Source organism: Nothoprocta perdicaria, unplaced genomic scaffold (genome assembly GCF_003342845.1).
Source record: "Nothoprocta perdicaria isolate Ctin4 unplaced genomic scaffold, notPer1 scaffold_86, whole genome shotgun sequence".
In the NCBI taxonomy this organism is placed as follows: Eukaryota; Metazoa; Chordata; class Aves; order Tinamiformes; family Tinamidae; genus Nothoprocta; species Nothoprocta perdicaria.
In genome coordinates this window covers 2,636,438-2,655,828 of record NW_020456154.1, presented here as the reverse complement: position 1 = coordinate 2,655,828, position 19,391 = coordinate 2,636,438, and positions in this window count along the sequence as shown.

The window sequence follows — 19,391 nt, the reverse complement described above, 5'->3', positions numbered from 1 at the left end:
TAAGGAAGAGTCTTGTGCTACCTAAGGAAGAGTCTTAAGACAATGCTGATGCCTGTAATTCCTGCCGTTTAACAAAGAACACTTTACATTCTTCACTTTTTTCCCTCTGTGCAACGTGACCACTTTCTCTGCAGACCACAGCTCATCCTCAAAGCACAGTGATGTTTCTGTCATCCTTCTCAGAATAACCCTTCCTTTCTTAGCTCACGTCCAGGTGTCATGCATGAGCACAACTGCCAATGTTGAGTGCCTTTAGCTTGCATGTGTCCACTGAGGTGTCTGCCTCTCCTTTGCTGGTGCTGCACAGTGGTGATCAGCAGCTGCTGGCAGGGGTGCAACGTCTGTCTGTGTGCACATGTGTACATCTGTGTACAGGCAGAATCTGAATCCCTCAAAACAGGCTATGAGCTGGGTCCTGTTATTATCAGAAAAGAGCTGTCTGTGAGAGGCAGCAGCTCCCGCTAAAGTTATACTCGAGCATGAGGGGAATTTGGGGACCTTAAGCTAACAGAAGTAATGGTGATTACTTTTGGGAAAGGACATCTCCTGACTCTTCACCAGTAGAGACAACTTTAAATTTGGGAAGGATGAGCACTGGTTGGCACACAGCACCATTGAGACAGTAATGGCTTCTTCCAAGGGTTGTCCCAGGTCATGAGTCATGGCCTGAGCTCAGCTCTTTTAAGAACACAATACTAAGATTCTTTCATCAGCTCTTAAATCTTTTCTCTTTGGCACAAAGTAGAGGAGCCATTTTATGTCTCAGACAATTTTTTGAAATAAGATATAATTTTTTTTTTTTACTAAGTCATTGGTTTAGATCACATTTGGATCATTTTGGACCTAGAGTTGCCATCTTCTGAAGGCTGGTCAACTGTATTTGTACTTTAGATCCAAACAGAAAGGTGCCTGAAACTCAGCTAGTATCATTGACATAAGATTGCTGCTGGCAGAATTAGCAAACAGTTCAAGCCCTGTAGTGCTACAGAGAATAAACTCCATTTTCATCTGTATAGCTCCCATAGAGAGTGCACAAGTTCCCTGCCAGGAGGAACTGTAGTCATCCTAGGAACGATCTCATCATCCTGGGATCTTAGCCTACTCAAAGGCTTTGACAAACCAAGTTCAGAAGACTTGTCTAGCTGGCTTCACCAGCCCACAATCACACTGAGCTACCTTCTCCAGCATTCAAGTTAGCCAATCAGTTCCTCAAGATATATCAAAACAGGAATGTACTTGACTTGGTTTTATTTGATCTCTCAGCAAATAGCTAGTGCAATAACAAATTACCACTGAAGTAAGCCTTCGAAAGTTAATTGCCAACCTTGAGACTGCTTGAGGTCTGTTACTGTACTTTGCTGTAGTTTTTGTTTGCTTGTTTGTTTGTTTTATGCTTGCTGTGTTTTTTTTTTTTTTGGAATCTTTAGAGTTCAAGAATTGACAAAATCCTAGGATTTCATGCCTCCTTTCAGCGCTCAAGGGACCAGAGGTCAAAATTCTCTGCTTCTTCAAGACTTCTGAGGAACCTTTGTGAAGAAGTCAGTTTAGTTCTTTTYTGGATCTGTCCCCATCTGAGAAGAGAGGATGAGAGCATCTCTTTGTTTTTAGGTTTACAAAAGTAATCAGAGATGATGTGGTGCTCTCCTATTGGCATAATGAAGGCCTTATATTAGACATGTAAGTTGTAATCTACAGCATGAAGTAACAGAAATGAGGAAGGAAACTAAAGGTACATTGATCCGTAGTATTATGATATTGTTTCCTGTAAGAACAATTGCTGTCATACCACTGTGCACAAGAAAGTAGTAGTAGTATTTTTTTTCCTAGCTAGTCAGAGACTATCAACCTTTCTTAAGGTTTACAGATGTTTAGCAGTTTATAAGCCAATCAAAAAATGAATTACTCTTCAGAGGCATTTCTTTCTCCTGGTTTCCATGAGGTTGGTCCTGCTGGCTCATCCACAGGGCTCTGCCTTAGTTGCAGAAGATGCTGGAAATGCAGCTGTTGCTGGTAGGCAAGACAGCTGTGCTCATTTTGGCTTTGCTTACACTACAGATGGACAGAGACCCAAGAGTGCAAGTCAAGAGAATAGTTAGAAATGTTGCAAGGAGAGGTTATGTAGAAAGATTTACAAATGAGCAGGGAAAGAGAAGGGAAAAATACTATTGACTTGCCTAGTGTTAACTGCCTGGCTCCAAATGAAGGTGAAGACCAAAAATGAAGTGATTTGGTCTCTGGTGGGGCATACAAACTGGCAAGTGGCTTAGAGCAGACCCTTCAGAAGAGCTTCCTCTTCTCTGCAGAGAGGTGCAGCCTCCCTAGACAAACTGACAGTCCCTTCACTCGGGTATAGGGCCACCTCTCCAGAGTGATGCACACACACACTGATCACTACAGCACCAGGATCTATGACAATCTGACCTTGTGGGGCAGAGGCATTGCCATCATTAGTCTTTTACACCTTCTTCAGCCCCGGTACTGGCCGTGGCTGGAGATGGAGACTGATGTGATGGGCTGATGCAGCAGGACCAATCTGTTTCTCTCTGCCRTAAGTAAAATGACAGGAATGGCAATCACATGCCATTCAGCTGTGGTCAGAATTAGTTAAAGACAAAAGTTGTTCCAAGGCTTTTGTCTTCTTTTCAAAAGCAAATGCTAGATAGATTAAATATTTAAACCAGCTTTTCTCTCTCCTTTCCCATTCATTTTCATTCCCCTCATTATTTGGTAAAGAAAGCTCATTCTTCCACCCACTCACCTTCTCTCCCTGCCTCCTACATTGATTTCTCATGCTTGGTGCTCCTTCCTTCAAAAAATGCTGAAAAGTGGTTTATGTTGTTGTTTTGTTTTGTTTTCAGGGGTCAGTAAACTGCAGGTCCCAAGCCATACTCTGAACAGCAAGTAGATCATCATCCATGAGTATTATTGCCCCTGCATTATCTTCACTCCCAAGCATTTAAACTTTGTGAAGGGATTTCCAGTGGTCTTACAATAACTGAGAAAATAAGTGATAATCACCAGTTATAAATGAGACCTGAATATCTGGGATTGGGAGGCAGCTGGAGAAAGCACACATTCAAGAAAATGGTGGCTTATTTTATATTCCTGGTCCTTTCAAAGAACTTGTTCATGACTTTATGTAATTTCTCAGTGTCCCATGGTGTAAAATGGGGTAGTGATATTTACTCAGATCCCTGGAAAATGGAAAAGCACTGCCATGAAGTACATCCAAGTCASCTGTTTTTTTGCTGTGTTTGTTATGAATCATTTTAATTGCATTTTAATGAAATATTTTTGAGAAAAGATTTCATTTCTAGTCTCCCTCCTTTCCTTTTACCAATAAAGAATCATCATGTCCAGGTTTCTTTAGCAGGCACACAGGCACCCTTTCATTCTTAGTCCATTGTTTAAACTTTTTAAAGCTTCCACCATTTTTTGGGGAAATTACTAAGAAGCAAAATTAAATCTGAAAAAAAAAAAAGAATATTCAAAGAGCTTCAGATAGAACATACACTAGAAACTCCCTCTGTATAAGACATTTTCTCTACCTTCAGTGAATACCAAAGGRGGTTGGTTTGCAGTCTTCCAGATCCCAAAGGGAGAAAAGCAACCCCCACTACATCTGTGTAGCCTATGATTCTGTTTGAGTTGAAGGACAAGTCATGTACTCACCTGACAATGACTACAGAGCGCTATGCCAGCCCTTAGGGAAGGAGTGGGTGTAGGTATAAATCACGATGTTCTATCTCTGATCGGTATCCTATTTCTCTGGGTGCTGCTGGCCCCTGTGTCTAGACAGATAGCTCCTTGCCCAGGAGGGAGCCAAGGTATGTCTCTTCTGACACTGACTTGAATCAATGATGCTGGTACAAAAGGGTCCATGCTAAACATCTCCTCCATCTGAGAGAGGGAAAAAGATCCCTTTTTGGGCCACTGCTATAGCTGTTTCCCCCCCGGTATTGCTTGGCCTCCTAAGATATACCATTACTCTTCCCCTTTTACCATCTGCTCTTTCTTACCTGCAGTGACGATCGTCACTAGATACCTATGATGGGAATATGAAGAACTAAGGAGAGCAGAGGAGTAGGAGTTGGGAAAAGATGAAGAAGACTGGGGAGGTGAGCACTGTAAAGATTCACAGAAAAATGTCTAATCAAAAGGATAATGAAAGCTTGTTAGAGACAGCTGAAAACAAAGACAAAGCAAGTGGCGTAGAAACAAGAGGAGAAGCATAAAAAATACATGGAACAGAGAATGACAAGCCAGAGCTCTCTGTAGCACTTGTGATGCTGCCTGTGACCAGCAGTTCTATTTTAGTCCCCATTAAGAAGTAGCTGTTATAGCCCAGGCAAATCTGACTTCTGCCACTATACATGGGATCGACTTGGTCCCTATAATTACATATGTTCAGAAGCCTTGCTTGCAAGCTGAGGAACCATACACAGTTGGGAGACTAGAGARGACAAAAAATAACTAGGAATCTGGTTTCTCACATCTATCCATACAGCACCAACTCCTTCCATCTGTACTTGTCTCTCCAGGAGTAAATTCTTCCATAAAACTTGAAGATCTCTAGTACAACTAAAGTTGTACTTTAATACTAGTACAACTCCACCAATATCATAGTCTACTTGTGCCTGGGAGATAGACTAAATACTGCTGCTGCTGCTCACTGAATTCATGGTGTTGTACAATCACAAGCTACTTGCTTTGATGATTCCCTCAGTTATCTTTCTGGAGTCAGAGCCTCAGAACCAAAACTTTCCACACTAAGATTTTTTCTTTAGCTGCCTGTCTGAATTTGATAGGACTAGTTTTACATCTGCGTGACTCCACACAATTTTTATATGATACTTGGTTTTGCTGTGATAACTTAGAGCAAGAACAACAGATGATGGATATGAGTTAGGGCACTGTGTTCTCTGTACTGGGTTGATTGTATCTATGCCCTCCTCCTCCTACTGCACCAGTCTTATGCTTGATTCTATGCAAGTACAGTAGCTGTTCTTTTCCTAATGCTGCTTTCATTAAGAAAATAAAGAAGTTTGGGGCATTTGAAAAAGGCCTCATTCCTTTGATTTGAGAGATATTATACACCTTTATTTATAATCAAAGGAAGTCAGTGAATGAGAATAATTTCAGGGAGAAGAATGGGCGAGAATGACAGATTTTTCTATTATATTTCTTTTTGTTCTTGTTCTGTTTTCCCTTCTCAGAGGACTGCAATCATGTACTCAAGATGCAAAGTGAAATCCATTATAATAATGGTAATACTATATACTCTGAGCGTAACTTTTACTAATATCTTCACACACGCTGCAAATATCAGGGAAGCTAGGCTCAGTCCCTCCTATGGAGTAGGAATGTAAATATTTTATCAGTATACAAATGGGAAAACTGAATGTTTAAGTGATTAGTCTAAGGTGACTCAGGGTGAGTTCCTCTAGATGTGAGCTCCCTCTGACCACTGCAAACTAACTGGAAACTGAGCAGCCATCAGTAACGAGCTGCTGAGCCTGAGCTAATCAGCCCTGTTGAGAGATTATATAGCTTTTGGCTAGTTTGAGGCAAAGCAGAGTGAGTACCTCGATATAAAAGACTATGCAAATAATAGCCCTAGGCAGCAGATCTGGGAAAAAAAAAAAAAAAAAAAGAGACTCCTCATCTCCTCTTCTCCAATGCTGGACATTAGCTATATGGCCAGGAGGTGACACAGCACACAGACACTATCTATAACAAACACTCCATGCAGAGTGTCAAAAACTTCCAGGGAAGTTTAATTAATGGACATATTGATAACTTTATCTATGTCCTTGAAGTAAAAAACAGAGCACAAAGCCATAAATTCAGCTGTAATCACTGCGTAAATATGTATTAGATCCTCAAAATCATAAGCTGATTTAAAAATTGCAAGATTAAAACAGAAAAGGGAAACAAGTGAAAGAAGAAAGCTCTCAGAATGCTGCACATTCAGATTTTTCTCTGTAGCTGAAACAATTTGAATTGGAATCTTACATTTTAACTAAAATAAACCATCAAATCCAGAACTCTGACTAAAATTGCTGTTCTGCATGTATTTATCGACAGGGGTCAGGTTTCAATGGGTTCCTTTAAATAATGTCAAATGAAGCTTTTTCCTGAATCAGCCTGGATTCTATATCTGCAAATCTGACTGATGACCTGGAATCTAAGTTTGGGTAAAAATACAGGTTCAGATATTTCAACATCATGTACAAATAGCTCTATTTGTATGGAGTCAGTATTGTCACTGCCTGCTTTCTTAGAGCAAGTTTTCAAGGCTACAGTAATCCACCTGAATCTTTGGCTTGATACTCTGCCCAGCATAAGCAGAGGGTAACACCAGTCATTTCTTGCAACTGGCCTGTGTTTTCTGGTCAGGCTGGAGGCTGTGCTAGACTGCTACCCTAGTTTTAACGATGTAAAAAGCTACCATTCTGACATGAAAGCGTATCAAAGTCTTACTCTGGTGTGAATGACTAAGCAAGCTATTGAGCTGCAGGAAATCAAACCCGAAGCATATTCTAGGTATTTGTTCTGGCTTAAGGCTCAGAGAATGTGTATGGAAGTGTACGGAAGTATAAATTTACCTATTATCTTCTCCATGACTCTACTTCAAGCTTCTTTCTGTTCAGATCAGCTTATTCCTCTTTGAACAATTTCACAACAATCCAATTAGCAACAAAACTTTGTCTTCAGTGCTGGATGGGACTACCAGATTATTAGAGACTCCCATTGGCTCTGACATGCATTTTACTTAAAAGCAGAGGGCAGCTACATCTGTGAAATGAACAGAAGAGGACACATTAATTACTGGCAAACTAATCCATTAGGATTTCCACTTCTAATAATGTTAGAATATAGGGAAAAGGGCTGTGATCAATATCAGGCACAAAGGATCATGCCAAACTTGCAGCCCCTTTGGCTATTGGCAAAACAGGCTCGGCGCTGCCAGTGAGGAGAGGAAACTGAAGTCAGCACTGAAGGTAACATACTTGGAATGCTGAAGTGAAACTGCTGGAAAATGTTCACTCTAGCAAGGTGACTCTTTGGTGGCATAGGGGCAACAAGTGCATCTGCTTCCCAGAGTCCTTCAGCCTGTCCCACCAACAGAGCAAAGCATTTGCTGTCAGTGGATCATTCCCAGATGTGCTCCTGCTACTTTAGAACCATGACGTTGTACACATGGGGAGACTGATGGGAGGAATTAAGGATGGAAGTTGGCATAGCAACCTCAGGTTCTGCRGTTTCAGGCTTATATAAACCTAGGCAGGTTGGGGAGGTATGAAAGGGTACTTCCCTCTTCTCACAGACACACAAAGCCTCAACAAACCAGTACTTAAATCCTTGACAGTTAAGCAGAAAGCCAGATTTAGGAAGGATTTCCAAATCACCCTTTACCTTATCCTTGTCCAACATGGAACACACAGGCCTGTCCTGAGAGAGGTTTTTATCTCAGCATTTTTGGCCACTGTCAGCATTCAAGCAAAGGTTCCTTAATGGTAGAATGCACTACTAAATAGGATTTATAGCAGCCTAACTGCTGTGCTATAGACCCTTAGCAGACCTCAGAATATCGTTCTTGCAAATCGTTGTGCTCCAGACCYGAACCACTGCCACACAGTTCTGCAGCCCCAAAGGCACTGGCACGAAGATGAAGAGCAGGTATGAAGACCAAGCAAGGTTTTTGCTCTCCTTGCCAACAGGAAGCATGGAGAATTTGACTGCGACCTGTTTTCAGATGAACAGCAAAGCTCTTTTCTTCTCCTGGTATAAGGAAAGGAGGAAAGTGAAGAGAAGTCAGAGKTTTTGTTTGCAGAATGAATCTCAAAGTGTCTCTTCCAGTACAGAGTCAACACTTGGATGACTTACGTGACTCTGGGCTTGATCAGAGTTCTGCTTTCGTCTGTTGACTTTACTCATTGCATCCTTGGTTATTAGTTTTTTAGATACCACTATCAACTGTGCCTGTTATGACAGGCATTTTATTCCAGAATACTGAAAAGGACAAGTAGAGAATAAATCTGATGTCCTCACTCTATCTGAACTAATGTAAACTCTTGCCAGCAGAGAAAGCTTTAAAGTGAATAGACAGGCAGCTTGGTCAGAATTGCAAAAGGGCACTGCAGTGAGCCTACCATATGGCTGCTAAATATCCAGTGCAAATCCCTGTGATTTTATGATAAATCTCCAACAGCTGATGAGATCAAGTCCTGGATTTGGATCTGTATGATAAGAGAAAGAAATCTCAGCTTTCATTTAAAGCAGGAAAAGCAAATAAAACACAAACCAAAGTTTCTAGTCTTACTGCCTATAGGAAAATTTGGAAATATGGCTTAAATGAATTCTTCAAATACAAAACCTCAGAAGTGAAGACAAGTTCTTCCTATTTTCAATTAAAAATAAATATTAATAACTTGAAAGCCAGTCTCATGATTCTGGAGAGGTGACTCATGCATCAAAATGGTTGGTGAGGCAGTATTGATAATGCTGCAAACACCTTCAGCGTCTCATTAGCACCTAGTCAGAGATGCTAGGACTTCTTACAAGCCTGCCACATAAGCATAAAACGTTGACTATCCAGGTCTTAACATTTGAATATCCCTCAGGTCTTAGCATGCCAAAGGTGCCCTGTTATGGTTTTCAGTGGATATAGCTAAGCTTCTTTAAGCATAGATTATCACAGGGCACAAGGAGCATTTGGCCAGGCAAAGCTTAGCCTGTCACTACCTGCTCTGTGCTAGGCTGCTTTTTTTGTTTATAAAAATCATCTCTAGTTAGGTTCAGTTTTCCTGCACTCCAGGTACTAGGCTTCAGGACATTTATTACATGAGTTACTGGAGTCTTACAAATTCTTTTGGAGTATTTCCAGGCTTTTCCCATCCTCTGGACAGGAGAGCCAGGATGATGACGGAGAGCCATGTCAAGATCATCCAGGCTATTCTAAAAGTATACCTAAGCAAGGTAGTAACATAAGCAAGACCATGACAAACTCAGCTTGCAGTGATGGGCAGAGGAGTCAGAAGGCAAGGTCTTATCTTGCAGAAAYAGGGGAGGTCCTTCTCCAGCTTACACCTCTGTTTTACAGCCAACCTGCATGTGGTTGTGGCTCACAGGTCAGGTCCCTGTGAAGGGAAGGAAAAGGAGGGATAGTCACAGCATGCACCACCACCTCCAGAGAGGGGCATATCACAGAACACATGCCATGTCCTATTTCGTCCCACCACTGCTGAGCAGGAGATGTGTATGAACAGAGGCAGGCCACATAAATTTTTTGATCATTGTATGGAAGAACTTGGGAAAGGGAGAATGTTCCTCTTGGTGTAAAAGCTTTTGAATATGTCTGTAGCTTAAAGATGAAAGGTAGGCCTCTTTACCTTTGGCCTCAGTAGACCAAATAAACAAACAGAAAAAGAAAATAAGGAAAAACAAAGATGGCTGATGGGCCATCACAACTGGCACACCTGAGCTCTTGCTGTCTGAGGGCAGCTGCTAGGACCTGCCCAGAGGAAGTCCAGCCTCGCAGGGCTTACAAGAAGGGAGAGATCTATGATCTTTTCACTAGCACCTGGACTAGCTAAATCTTGTATGCAAGGGAAGCTTGTCTGATAGTCCAAGTTCAACGCTCTGAGTCTGTAAACTCCTTATACTCTACTTTTTCAATCACTTCGAGGCAGGTTATGACACTAAGGTGAAAATTATGGGTAGCCATGAGAATGAAATAGCAGGTCCTGCCACTCTCCTCTGGATATTGCTGAAGGAAGCTAGGCCGATTTAAGACTGAGGCATGTCATTCCTGACTCCAGTGAGATCATACAAAGCCATAAATAGAAATACATAACAATCCAGTTTTTAACTCTTGCTTAAGCTAAAAATTTAGTATACCATAACTGTCCTATTGCTGTCATATAGTGAGGTCCTGGAATACCACATGCAACCAAATAAGGGTCCCTCACTTTTATTCATGCTGTTAGATCACGTTAGCACATTGTGAAAATATCCATCTTCCTAACCAGTTAACATCTCACCAGAGAGACAGTCTGAGACGATGACCACAGTTTTATAAAGAGAATGTGTTGCCTCTCAGGATGATTAAATAGAGACCAATGCATAATTAAGGCTATGCTTGCATTTAGTTCTCTGGCTGATATACATAGATAGATATACACCAGTCAAAACTGTTTTGCTGCTTACGATTTCTCTCAAGTGTTTCTTTAGCCACTGTTGCTTTGTGTTTTTTCCTGCTGTGGCAACAGCCACAAGCCTGTCCCAGGATACAGATGCAGATATGAAGTCAAAACCTGTATTTTCAAGAGAGTTTCAAGAGATATTCGTAATCTTCTTTGCACAATGCTTCACTGTGAAAGAAAGCGGCAGCTCTGTAAAGCAAGTAGTCAGTGTACAAATTTTAAAATGGGTCGAAAGGCCCTTTGAAAGGGCACCTTGCAGGGGGTGACACAGGAACGTGTGGAAAACTGGCTCATTATTTTCTTCTCCTGTGTCTACTGCCCTGAAATCTCTGCTACACAGGGATTTACAAGCACTCAGTGCTAGACATTTTCCTAAATTTGTCCTGATTACCAAAGCAGTCCTCAGAGGAGAGGACAGGCAGATTCTTTCACATCTCTGCTGCTTTCTGTTCTCTACCATTGTTAGGAATACTAAAAGATGATCACGGACACAAAGCTCAGACATGATGGAATTGTAGTCAGGGGCTGTGGGGAATGGTTGTCACTCTTTCTCTGAGGTCTTTAAGGAACTCTGTAAAACAAGATCCTAAGCTGTGGTCTGGCAGCACAGTTGTCTTGCTAAACCGTTCTTTGTGTTTCTTTGTGGTCCGTCTTTGGTTAACAGGATGCCAGTAACCATGCACTTACTTAACAATGTCTTATTTGCTAGTGCGCCCCCAGCATAGCATTTTTTCCTTGTAGACTTTGTTTCCAGTAGGACTTGGGGATGGGAAAGGGGGAAATTAGGAATATTTCCCTGCTCCTTTGATGCATTCCTCCATCCAAAGCTTTCCTCCCTCTCCCACCTTACAGTAGACTCTGRCCAGTTCCATTCAAAGTCAGGCACTAGTCAACGTGATGTATGGTTTTCCTCCCAACACACATTGTATCAAGCTGGCTATTGCAGACAGCAAGTGTCAGAAGGAAAACAACCTCATTAACAGAAATGGATTTTTCTCTCCACACATATTGGCAGTGAATATTTTTAAACACAGTCTCAGCAAGATGTGCTAATTGGTATCACTGACCCTACGATCCTTTCCCATAAGCAAGCTAGAGAACAGATGGATATTATTATGAAACTCAAGGGAGATAGATGTCTGTGTAGTGGAGTGGACACACATGACCCTTACTCAGTACTCAGAAAAGACTCCAACAAAGTAACAGATTTCTGAAAATCCATTAAGGAGTCACAAGTAACCCTGAGAGACGTATAGCAATGCGAGTTCARTTCCAACATGGCTGAATCAGCAGCTTAAATAAAGAAGGTATATGTAGAGAAGATAAAGTTTTGGAAAATGCTAATTATTGAAAGCAATTGAAAGCAGAGATGTTTCATGGGAGGGAGAAATGCAACAGTGGATAAAGAGATACATGAGAGAAATAGTGGGCAGCAAATTGGTCTGGGCTATTTAGTCCATGGATGTCAGCCAGAAAACTAAGCACAAACAATTTGGCCTTCATTGGTTTCTGTCACAGCCTTGAAAGGCAATACCTACTCTTTACATGACTCTGTCTGGCTGTCTCTTGGAATAATGAATTCATGTGTGGTCCTTTCTCTACCAGAAAAAATATTAAGAAATGCTGGAGTGTTGTGTGGCTTTTTAGACCACTGTCTTCTCTCAGACGGCCATGCCCGCTTGTCCTCTCATTAACTGTGGAGTATACTCAACAAAGTATACAGTGAGAAATTTGCTTTCAAAATCTCTATTTTGCCTTATTGAAAGGAGGGACTTAGCCTGGGCCCCTGGGAGTGTGACCTTACCTGATTCATGATAATTCAGAGTTGAGGGACATAAATTGTTTTGAGACTACTCCTCTTTGCACAAATAATTTGGTCCTGTTGAAAGCAGGGACCAAAGTCTGTGAGGACAGACAGCACTCATGTAGCACAGACCCTCCTACCATGCAAACTCAATTAGTWTTTTTGTTGTGTTTTGTCTTTTCATACTACCCTGAAAGCAGGGAAAGCAGTTCAACTCTTCCACAGATTCTAGCACAATTCCTTTCTTTTTGTCTCTCTGGCCTATTGAGTTGTTCATTCCAACAAAGCCAACAAAGGTCTCTGAGGTGTTTCAGTAAAACAAGGAAATAAACAACATTACTCACATTGACTTCCTTATGAGATGGCAGATGTGGTCTTTTATACTAAAACAAGAGCATCTCCTGCCTCAGATACAGATGTGTTTCTGCCCATATTAAAGGCAGGTGAAGGCAGAAAGGCTTTGTCTTTTACTACTGAAYCTGTGAAAAACAAACAGGAACATCTGGAGCAACTAGGTGAGAAGAAAGCATCAGATAGATAGCCTAAACAAACATGGGGAGAATGGTCCTAAAGAAAGTCTAGAGAAGAAGCCCTCTGTGTTATAAAAAGCGGTAACAGCTGTATATCTATCCCTCTGTAAGTGGTAAGCCCTTCTCCATGTGGGAGACATCTCAGATTGAGAGATAAATAGAGGATATAACCATACTCCACAAAACACCCCAGGGATGCAGACATGAAGAAAAAGAGAGAACTGTTGGTATGATTTTAAGAACAGAATATTTAGTCTGATGCCATGATAGTCTCTGAATACTGGCATCTGGGTGGCTTTGGGCTAACCTCCAAGGGAAGTGGTGAAAACTGCATCACTTRTTGTCACTTTGAAGACTGACTGACTCAGACATTGGGAAGTGTCTCAGACTGTAGGGAAGAGTTCTTTTAGGCATATAGTTCAATTCCATGTCTCAGAGTCCTTTACATCTTTAGGCTTCTGTAGGAGCATGCCATCACCATGAACGCGAGCTTTTCTGACCCCTATATAGACCAGACAGTATGCACAGCCCAAGCTTTCATGAGCAAAACTGTGAAAGTCACAGAATCACAGACTGGTTGAGGTTGGAAGGGACCTCTAGAGATCATCTAGTCCAACCTTCCTGYTCAAGCAGGGACACCCAGAGCACATGGCACAGGGTGGCATCCAGGTGGGTTTGGAAGTCCACTCAGAGCAAGCTGCTGCGTATCTCGGCCTTCAGATATAGCACTGCGGAGAATTCTCTTAAGAACAGATTTCCAGGACTGGTCTGCCATGAGTCTGTTAGAAAGGCAATAAGGATAAATTAGGAATGTACAGCTCAAAATGGTAAACTGCCTATCTGAATATCTCTTGGAAGAATTCTTCTGCATCTAAAATCTAACCTTGTGCAGCTTTCTCTCTGCCCTGAGGTTTGGATCTATTCTTGGTGTTACCGGATGAATATTGCAGGAGGGTGAATGATGATGTATGATGCTATCAGCCACAAAGAAAAGGGGTGCATGCCCTTCTCCCAGGCAGAAGACAGCAGTGAGGTGAGAGAAAGTGTCAGTCAATACTTGCCATCCTCTGCAATGTTGCCCTCAATATCTTCCCACAGAAGGAATGCTAATCATACGGATGAGCTGGTTTTTCTCCCTCTCTCAAGCTGACTGATAGCAGCAATAAAATTGGTATTTCTTTGTGGGGCAACTTTGTGTATTTATTTGTTGCGTATTAGGGGCTGAAACATTTTGGAGCAAGAGTTCAGAACAGGCTGAAAGAGGCTGCAGCTGGAATTAGGCTGGAGAGGCCACACTGACAGCAAAGTGAGGACAGACAGCACTCATGTAGCACAGACCCTCCTACCATGCAAACTCAATTAGTTTTTTTGTTGTGTTTTGTCTTTTCATACTACAATTGAATTGTATTCTTGGCCTGATTAGAGTTATGACTGTTAAAGCCTAGAGCATGACTGGCTGGCTRAGTTTTGAAAAATATGACATTTTGCAGCTAAAAGCCTTTTCGAGAGTAAGTGGCATTGTGCTTTTTTCTTGGCTGAGCATTTTCCTTCCATACAGGCAACAGACGTTGATTCTCTCCACTTGGACTCTCTGCTTACACCAAGGTCTGAACAACCAGCAATAAATGACTAGGTTCCTATGGCTTACCAACCCAGTCTTCTCAGATGATAATGTGAATGCCCCAGCCTAATACAAAGCAGTTTCGCTCTTCTTAAGCCATGCACCTAAGATAAAACACTCCCTGAGGAAACATATACAGGTCACAATGTGTTCAAAAATCCCCAAAGTAGCCTGTTTCCTGATGGGCTATGGTTCCTGTTCATTTTAGTAAGAGGGTGCCATCCCTTTCCTGCCTACTCATTCTGCCTTCCCAGTACTCATTATTGCTACATATGGATATGATTCTCTTTTCTCCTCTCTTCTTATTCACCTCTCCCTGTGCTGCACCTACATGTGCATCTGTCCACACTCTTTCCTCTTACAGGAAATTGCTGAGTCTGTCACCACAGGGAACAGCCTTGGTGGGCCCCAGATGAGTCTGTCAGCAGCAATTCCTTTTTCAATTTTAGTACTTAAAAACAAACCAGGGGCATTCCTAAACAAYAGCAACAAAAATATTCATTGGACAGCATAAATAGTGAAAATATGCTTTCTCTGCACCCAGTTACCTCCCCTCCTTTCTATGAAAATCAGCATTATGCTTTCTCTCTTTCAAAAACACCTCCACCACAGAAAGCCTGGAAATAATTGATGGTTGTGATGCTAGCTGGAATCTGAGCAAAATAGATCAGAGAAAAATCACTAGGAAAAGGTTATTTTAGTAAGTTATACAACAGTTCACACAGCACTGGAAAGTGTGTGAGAGTTAAAATGGCTGAAAAAGACCATCCATGACATGGGTGACAGAGATGACCTCTGTACCGGGAAAATGTCACCTTAATGAAGAGATGATTTAACTGAAGCAAATAACAGTGCCAAAATGGCCTCAGGCCCACGTGCAATGTGTGTCTAAAAAGACCATGATTGCTTTGCTGCCTGAGCTGTGGTCTTTCCTGAGCCTTGAAATCAAAGTGCCATAGTACRTAGAAACGTGCATCTTTGTCACAGAGCTAATCCAGCCTTGAGAGTACTAAGAGTCAGTACATACTGACCCATGTTCTCATTTGGTATTGTAATAACTCCTTTCTGTAGACCCCACAGTTCTGCTGTAATAACTACACACTTCGCAAAACCTCGTGTCTGCTGCCAAGTTTGTTTCCCAGCCCTGATTAACCTGCTCCTTCCAGCTTGTACTTCAGTTCATACCTCACTAGAAATGTGTATGAAGTGCATGGAAAACGAGGCTGAAACAGTCACARGGCAGAGTCTATTGTAAGGGCACAGTCCAATAGAAAAATTCCAGGAAGTGCATGGATGAACACGCACCAACAGAGAGGCAGTCTCTGACTGGGAGTGTTCCCTGGCTCACAGCAGCTATAGCATGCAATACCTTGTTCATAGCCTCTTTTGGTGTGGTTCATGTGAGAAACAGTAATTTACTCAGCTTTTGATGATGTGTTCAATTCCAAACTGGCAGTATTCCTTCACACTCTGTCACTCCCTGAAAGAATTTACTTCTCTAGTCCTACCCAGGATTYTTACTTTACTAGCAGATCACAGATGAGTGTTTGATAGCAGGCAGCTAACCGTTTATCATCAGGTGTGCTCATCCTCATGAACTCATGTCTCCTCCTCCGCTGGCCCTCTGGCAGGAGTGGCTGCTGTGAGGGACAGTTGGGTGGAGGAACAGGAGTTTACAAGGACACCCATTTCCACCTGCCACTGCTCAAGAACACATGCAGAGGAGTAAGTCCTTCATTACCTGTTTGAACAGGTACTGGAAAATTGTCTGACGTAACTGTCTGGAGAGACTTGCCATGCAGGCTTCCCCTTCACAAGCTGTTAAAAGACAGCAGGTCTTTGAATGACTGCAGAACTYTTGGTAGCTCCCCTCAGGATACTACTCCCTGAAGCAAGGGGATTCCTCTCACACCAGAACTTTATGAGGTCTCCCAGGCTTTCTCCTTCTTCGCTTTTAAAAGCTTCATAAAATGAAGCTGGATTAGAGTTATCTGTGTTCATGAAGAACAGTGCTTTAAATAATTGTGTTCTGCTTTATTTACTCTGCACTCAAGCTGGAGCTACCATCCCTTTTACTCCCAGTTCTATTTGAGGTCTAATTCTACTCATGGTCTCTCCATTCTCTGTGACAGCTAGTCCATTTTTGTAGTCATTGTCTTTAAAATTTCAAATCACCTTTCCTTCTCCATTCATTCCTTATCTTCTATCTGACCTTTTCATAATAGCGAGGCTCAGGTTGTTAATAAATCTGCTTTTTATAARCACTTATGTCTATGCTGAATTTTCTGCATCAGAAAGACTTTCCTCTTCTCCTCACCAAGGACTCTTTCCTCTGTTTTCACCAGAAGAGAAACCAGTGAGCCAATAGTAGCTCTGTCAGTCAAAGGAGTCAATAGTGCTGACAACTAGTAATGTATCTGTACATGTACATCCTTTAATATAGCATATATACTACTCACAGTGCCATAATTCTTGCCATGATGAGCACTAAGAGGGAACTTCATTACAGACTATTGACAAGTGTCTTCTTAGCTGGAGAAGAATTTGGTTCATGACTCAGTTTCTAGGCCTGGATATGTATTTTCCAATAGTGAAATATAGAATGAAAACAGCCAGGACCTCCTCTAAGGTTTTTCTACCCTTTATAAGATCCTTGAGACAGATACTGCTCCTTATCCTAGCTGGTATGGGTCATGGTACTTCCTAAACCATAGTGGATCCCTGCAAACCGTACCTTTCTGTAGATAACAGGCTCACAGCAAGGTCTTGACCTTTGGAAGAAAAAGGAAATCAAATCYTTTAAAATGTATCTGCTTTGAGGATTAAATCATATTCCATTCAGCCTATTTGTATATTTAGAACATTTTCTTGGCAAAGATAGGGTTGCAATTCTCGTTTCGTTTACACAGCTGCAAAACTCCATCAGAGTTTGAAAGTAAGAGTCTGTTAATCTACCCTGGAAGAAATATTCAAACCTGTAATTCACAGTTTACACTGGACTTCAACTACAAGGAACCAAAAGGCTTTATTTTTCCTCTTAGAAGCTGAGCACAAGATCTATGACAGACTAACATGGCTTACTTAAAGAATTCAGTTCTGTCCTCAGCTATACAGTGCTAAGGGTAGCAACAAATTGTGAAGAATTAGCTACCCAGTRGTGAAAGATTGCTCTGGTTTCTGTCTGGCACAGTTTGTATGGTCTTTACAATCTGGCATCGCTGGTATAGCCTGGCTYATAAATAATTCTTTGTGTTGGTACATTGGACAGTCCAAAAATACTATTCTGAAAGAAGGAGGGCTTAAGCAAACAACTTTTCCAAAAAGACCCGTCAATGGACACAAGGAACCACCTGAGAGACTGGTTGAAGTCCTCTTGGACAGTGCCATTTACATTTTCTCAAAGCAGATTTGATGGAGATTCCAAACTACCAGTAGTTTATGTCTCTTCCTTACTTCTAAAGCCTGTTACATGTAATTTCTTCTCCCTGTACTTATATTACTCRTAGATTAGTACTTTATTACTAGTAGATTACTTACTACTAGTAGATCRAAGATTTTCTGTGGAAAACTCAGGACCAAAATATAACATCTCTGTGTGGCTGCAAAATGCATTAGCCATCTAAAGTTGAACCTTAAAGATATAACAGAAATATGCTGCATTTTTGAGACTTCTGGCTTCTTTAAAATGTTTTCCACATGCACAAAGGTGTATATATTAAGAGAAATATCTGGGACATTTAYACCTCTTGATTGAAGCCTGGATCCAGATCCCAAGATCTTCCTGGGAGCCTTCAGACTTGGAATTGTTTTTATGACAATGAAAATAAATACCTGAGGCTGATGGATGGAATATTTCTGTTCAGTGCTCGTGTAGTTCTGAGAACTGTGTATGCGTGTTTGTGGGAGACAGGACTCAGCATTTTCTGAACACTGCACAGAACCCTGGGTTTATGCAGAGGATGCTYTAGCATGCATACAGCTCATTCCCAGTGAGAGAAGGATATAGTGTGGAAATGATCCACCAGGACAACATTAACCTAAGAGTTAACACCTCTTGGAACAATGTTGACTTAGTTAAGCTGTGCTGCTTTCGCAGCACTGGTATAAGCAGTGATAGTTGTCCTGTACACAGATCAAGGCTGAATTGGAAGTTATTGCCTCCATAGCACCAAAGGCAACATCAGAGACAGGAAAAAAAGTCACATCAGTTTTTAATATTTAGAGGCATTTTCAACCTAGACTCCCTCCCTGAGGCTGCAAGGCCTCAGCAAGGGGTAGTCTGCCTCTTTTGGCTGTGAACTCTTTTGCAGTCTGGAACTGCAGTAGGACCAAGGTCATTCTGGGTCAGCTCTCTTGACTCCACTGAAGAGGACAGCAGAGGGCTTGTCTATGTTGCCTGTGGCTTAGCTCCCTTCCTTGCTCTTCAAACTGGCGATGGGACCATCCACACTGCAAGTATATTTACTCATTCCTGGCCTCTGTTTTTTGAAATGAACAAACCAAGTGCTTCTGAGACAAAAGTTGGATGTCCTTCTATGGATTTTTCACGTTGCCCTTTAGGCAGCATGGAGAACAGTGCACCTGCATTGGTTTTCTCAGCCTTATACAACTCTTCAATATCATCTCCACTGGCACTGCATGCTCATGCATCCTATATGCTACATTCCAAGGCATGCAACATATGCACCTGGTATGAGACTATAAAGGATACTCTCATATAAAACCCCCAAAGTGAGGTGGGAGTAAAGACTGAACATGAGAGGAGCAATAAATGCATTTTTAGTGTACATGGATCCATGGGGAGGCTCTACGCCAAGGGCTAAGTAATACAGATGCAGCCAGAGCACTTTAGTGCAGGTAGTTCTCAGCAAGACAAATGCTATTCAAATCATTATTAAATGACCAGGGGATGGAGAGCTCCGCTTTAGATGGATAACTTCAAGGTGTAGCCACAGCCTTTTTCTGGCAAGCATGATGTTTCTCTGGCCTAGCATGTTGAGTGACTGGTATGAGCTTTGAAGAAACCATTGGATATTCTCCCCAGCTCCCACAGCAGCTTTATGCACCTTCCATTTTTTTTTTTTTTTTTGAATTACTTTTGACCTGATGAACTCAGCAACTAATAACCAGTGTTCTTCCAAGAAACTTGGTGATGAGATACAATGAAGTTCACATCTGAGACCTACCAGAGGAAGGTAGAGGAAATCATAAAGATGAGGAGTTTGCAA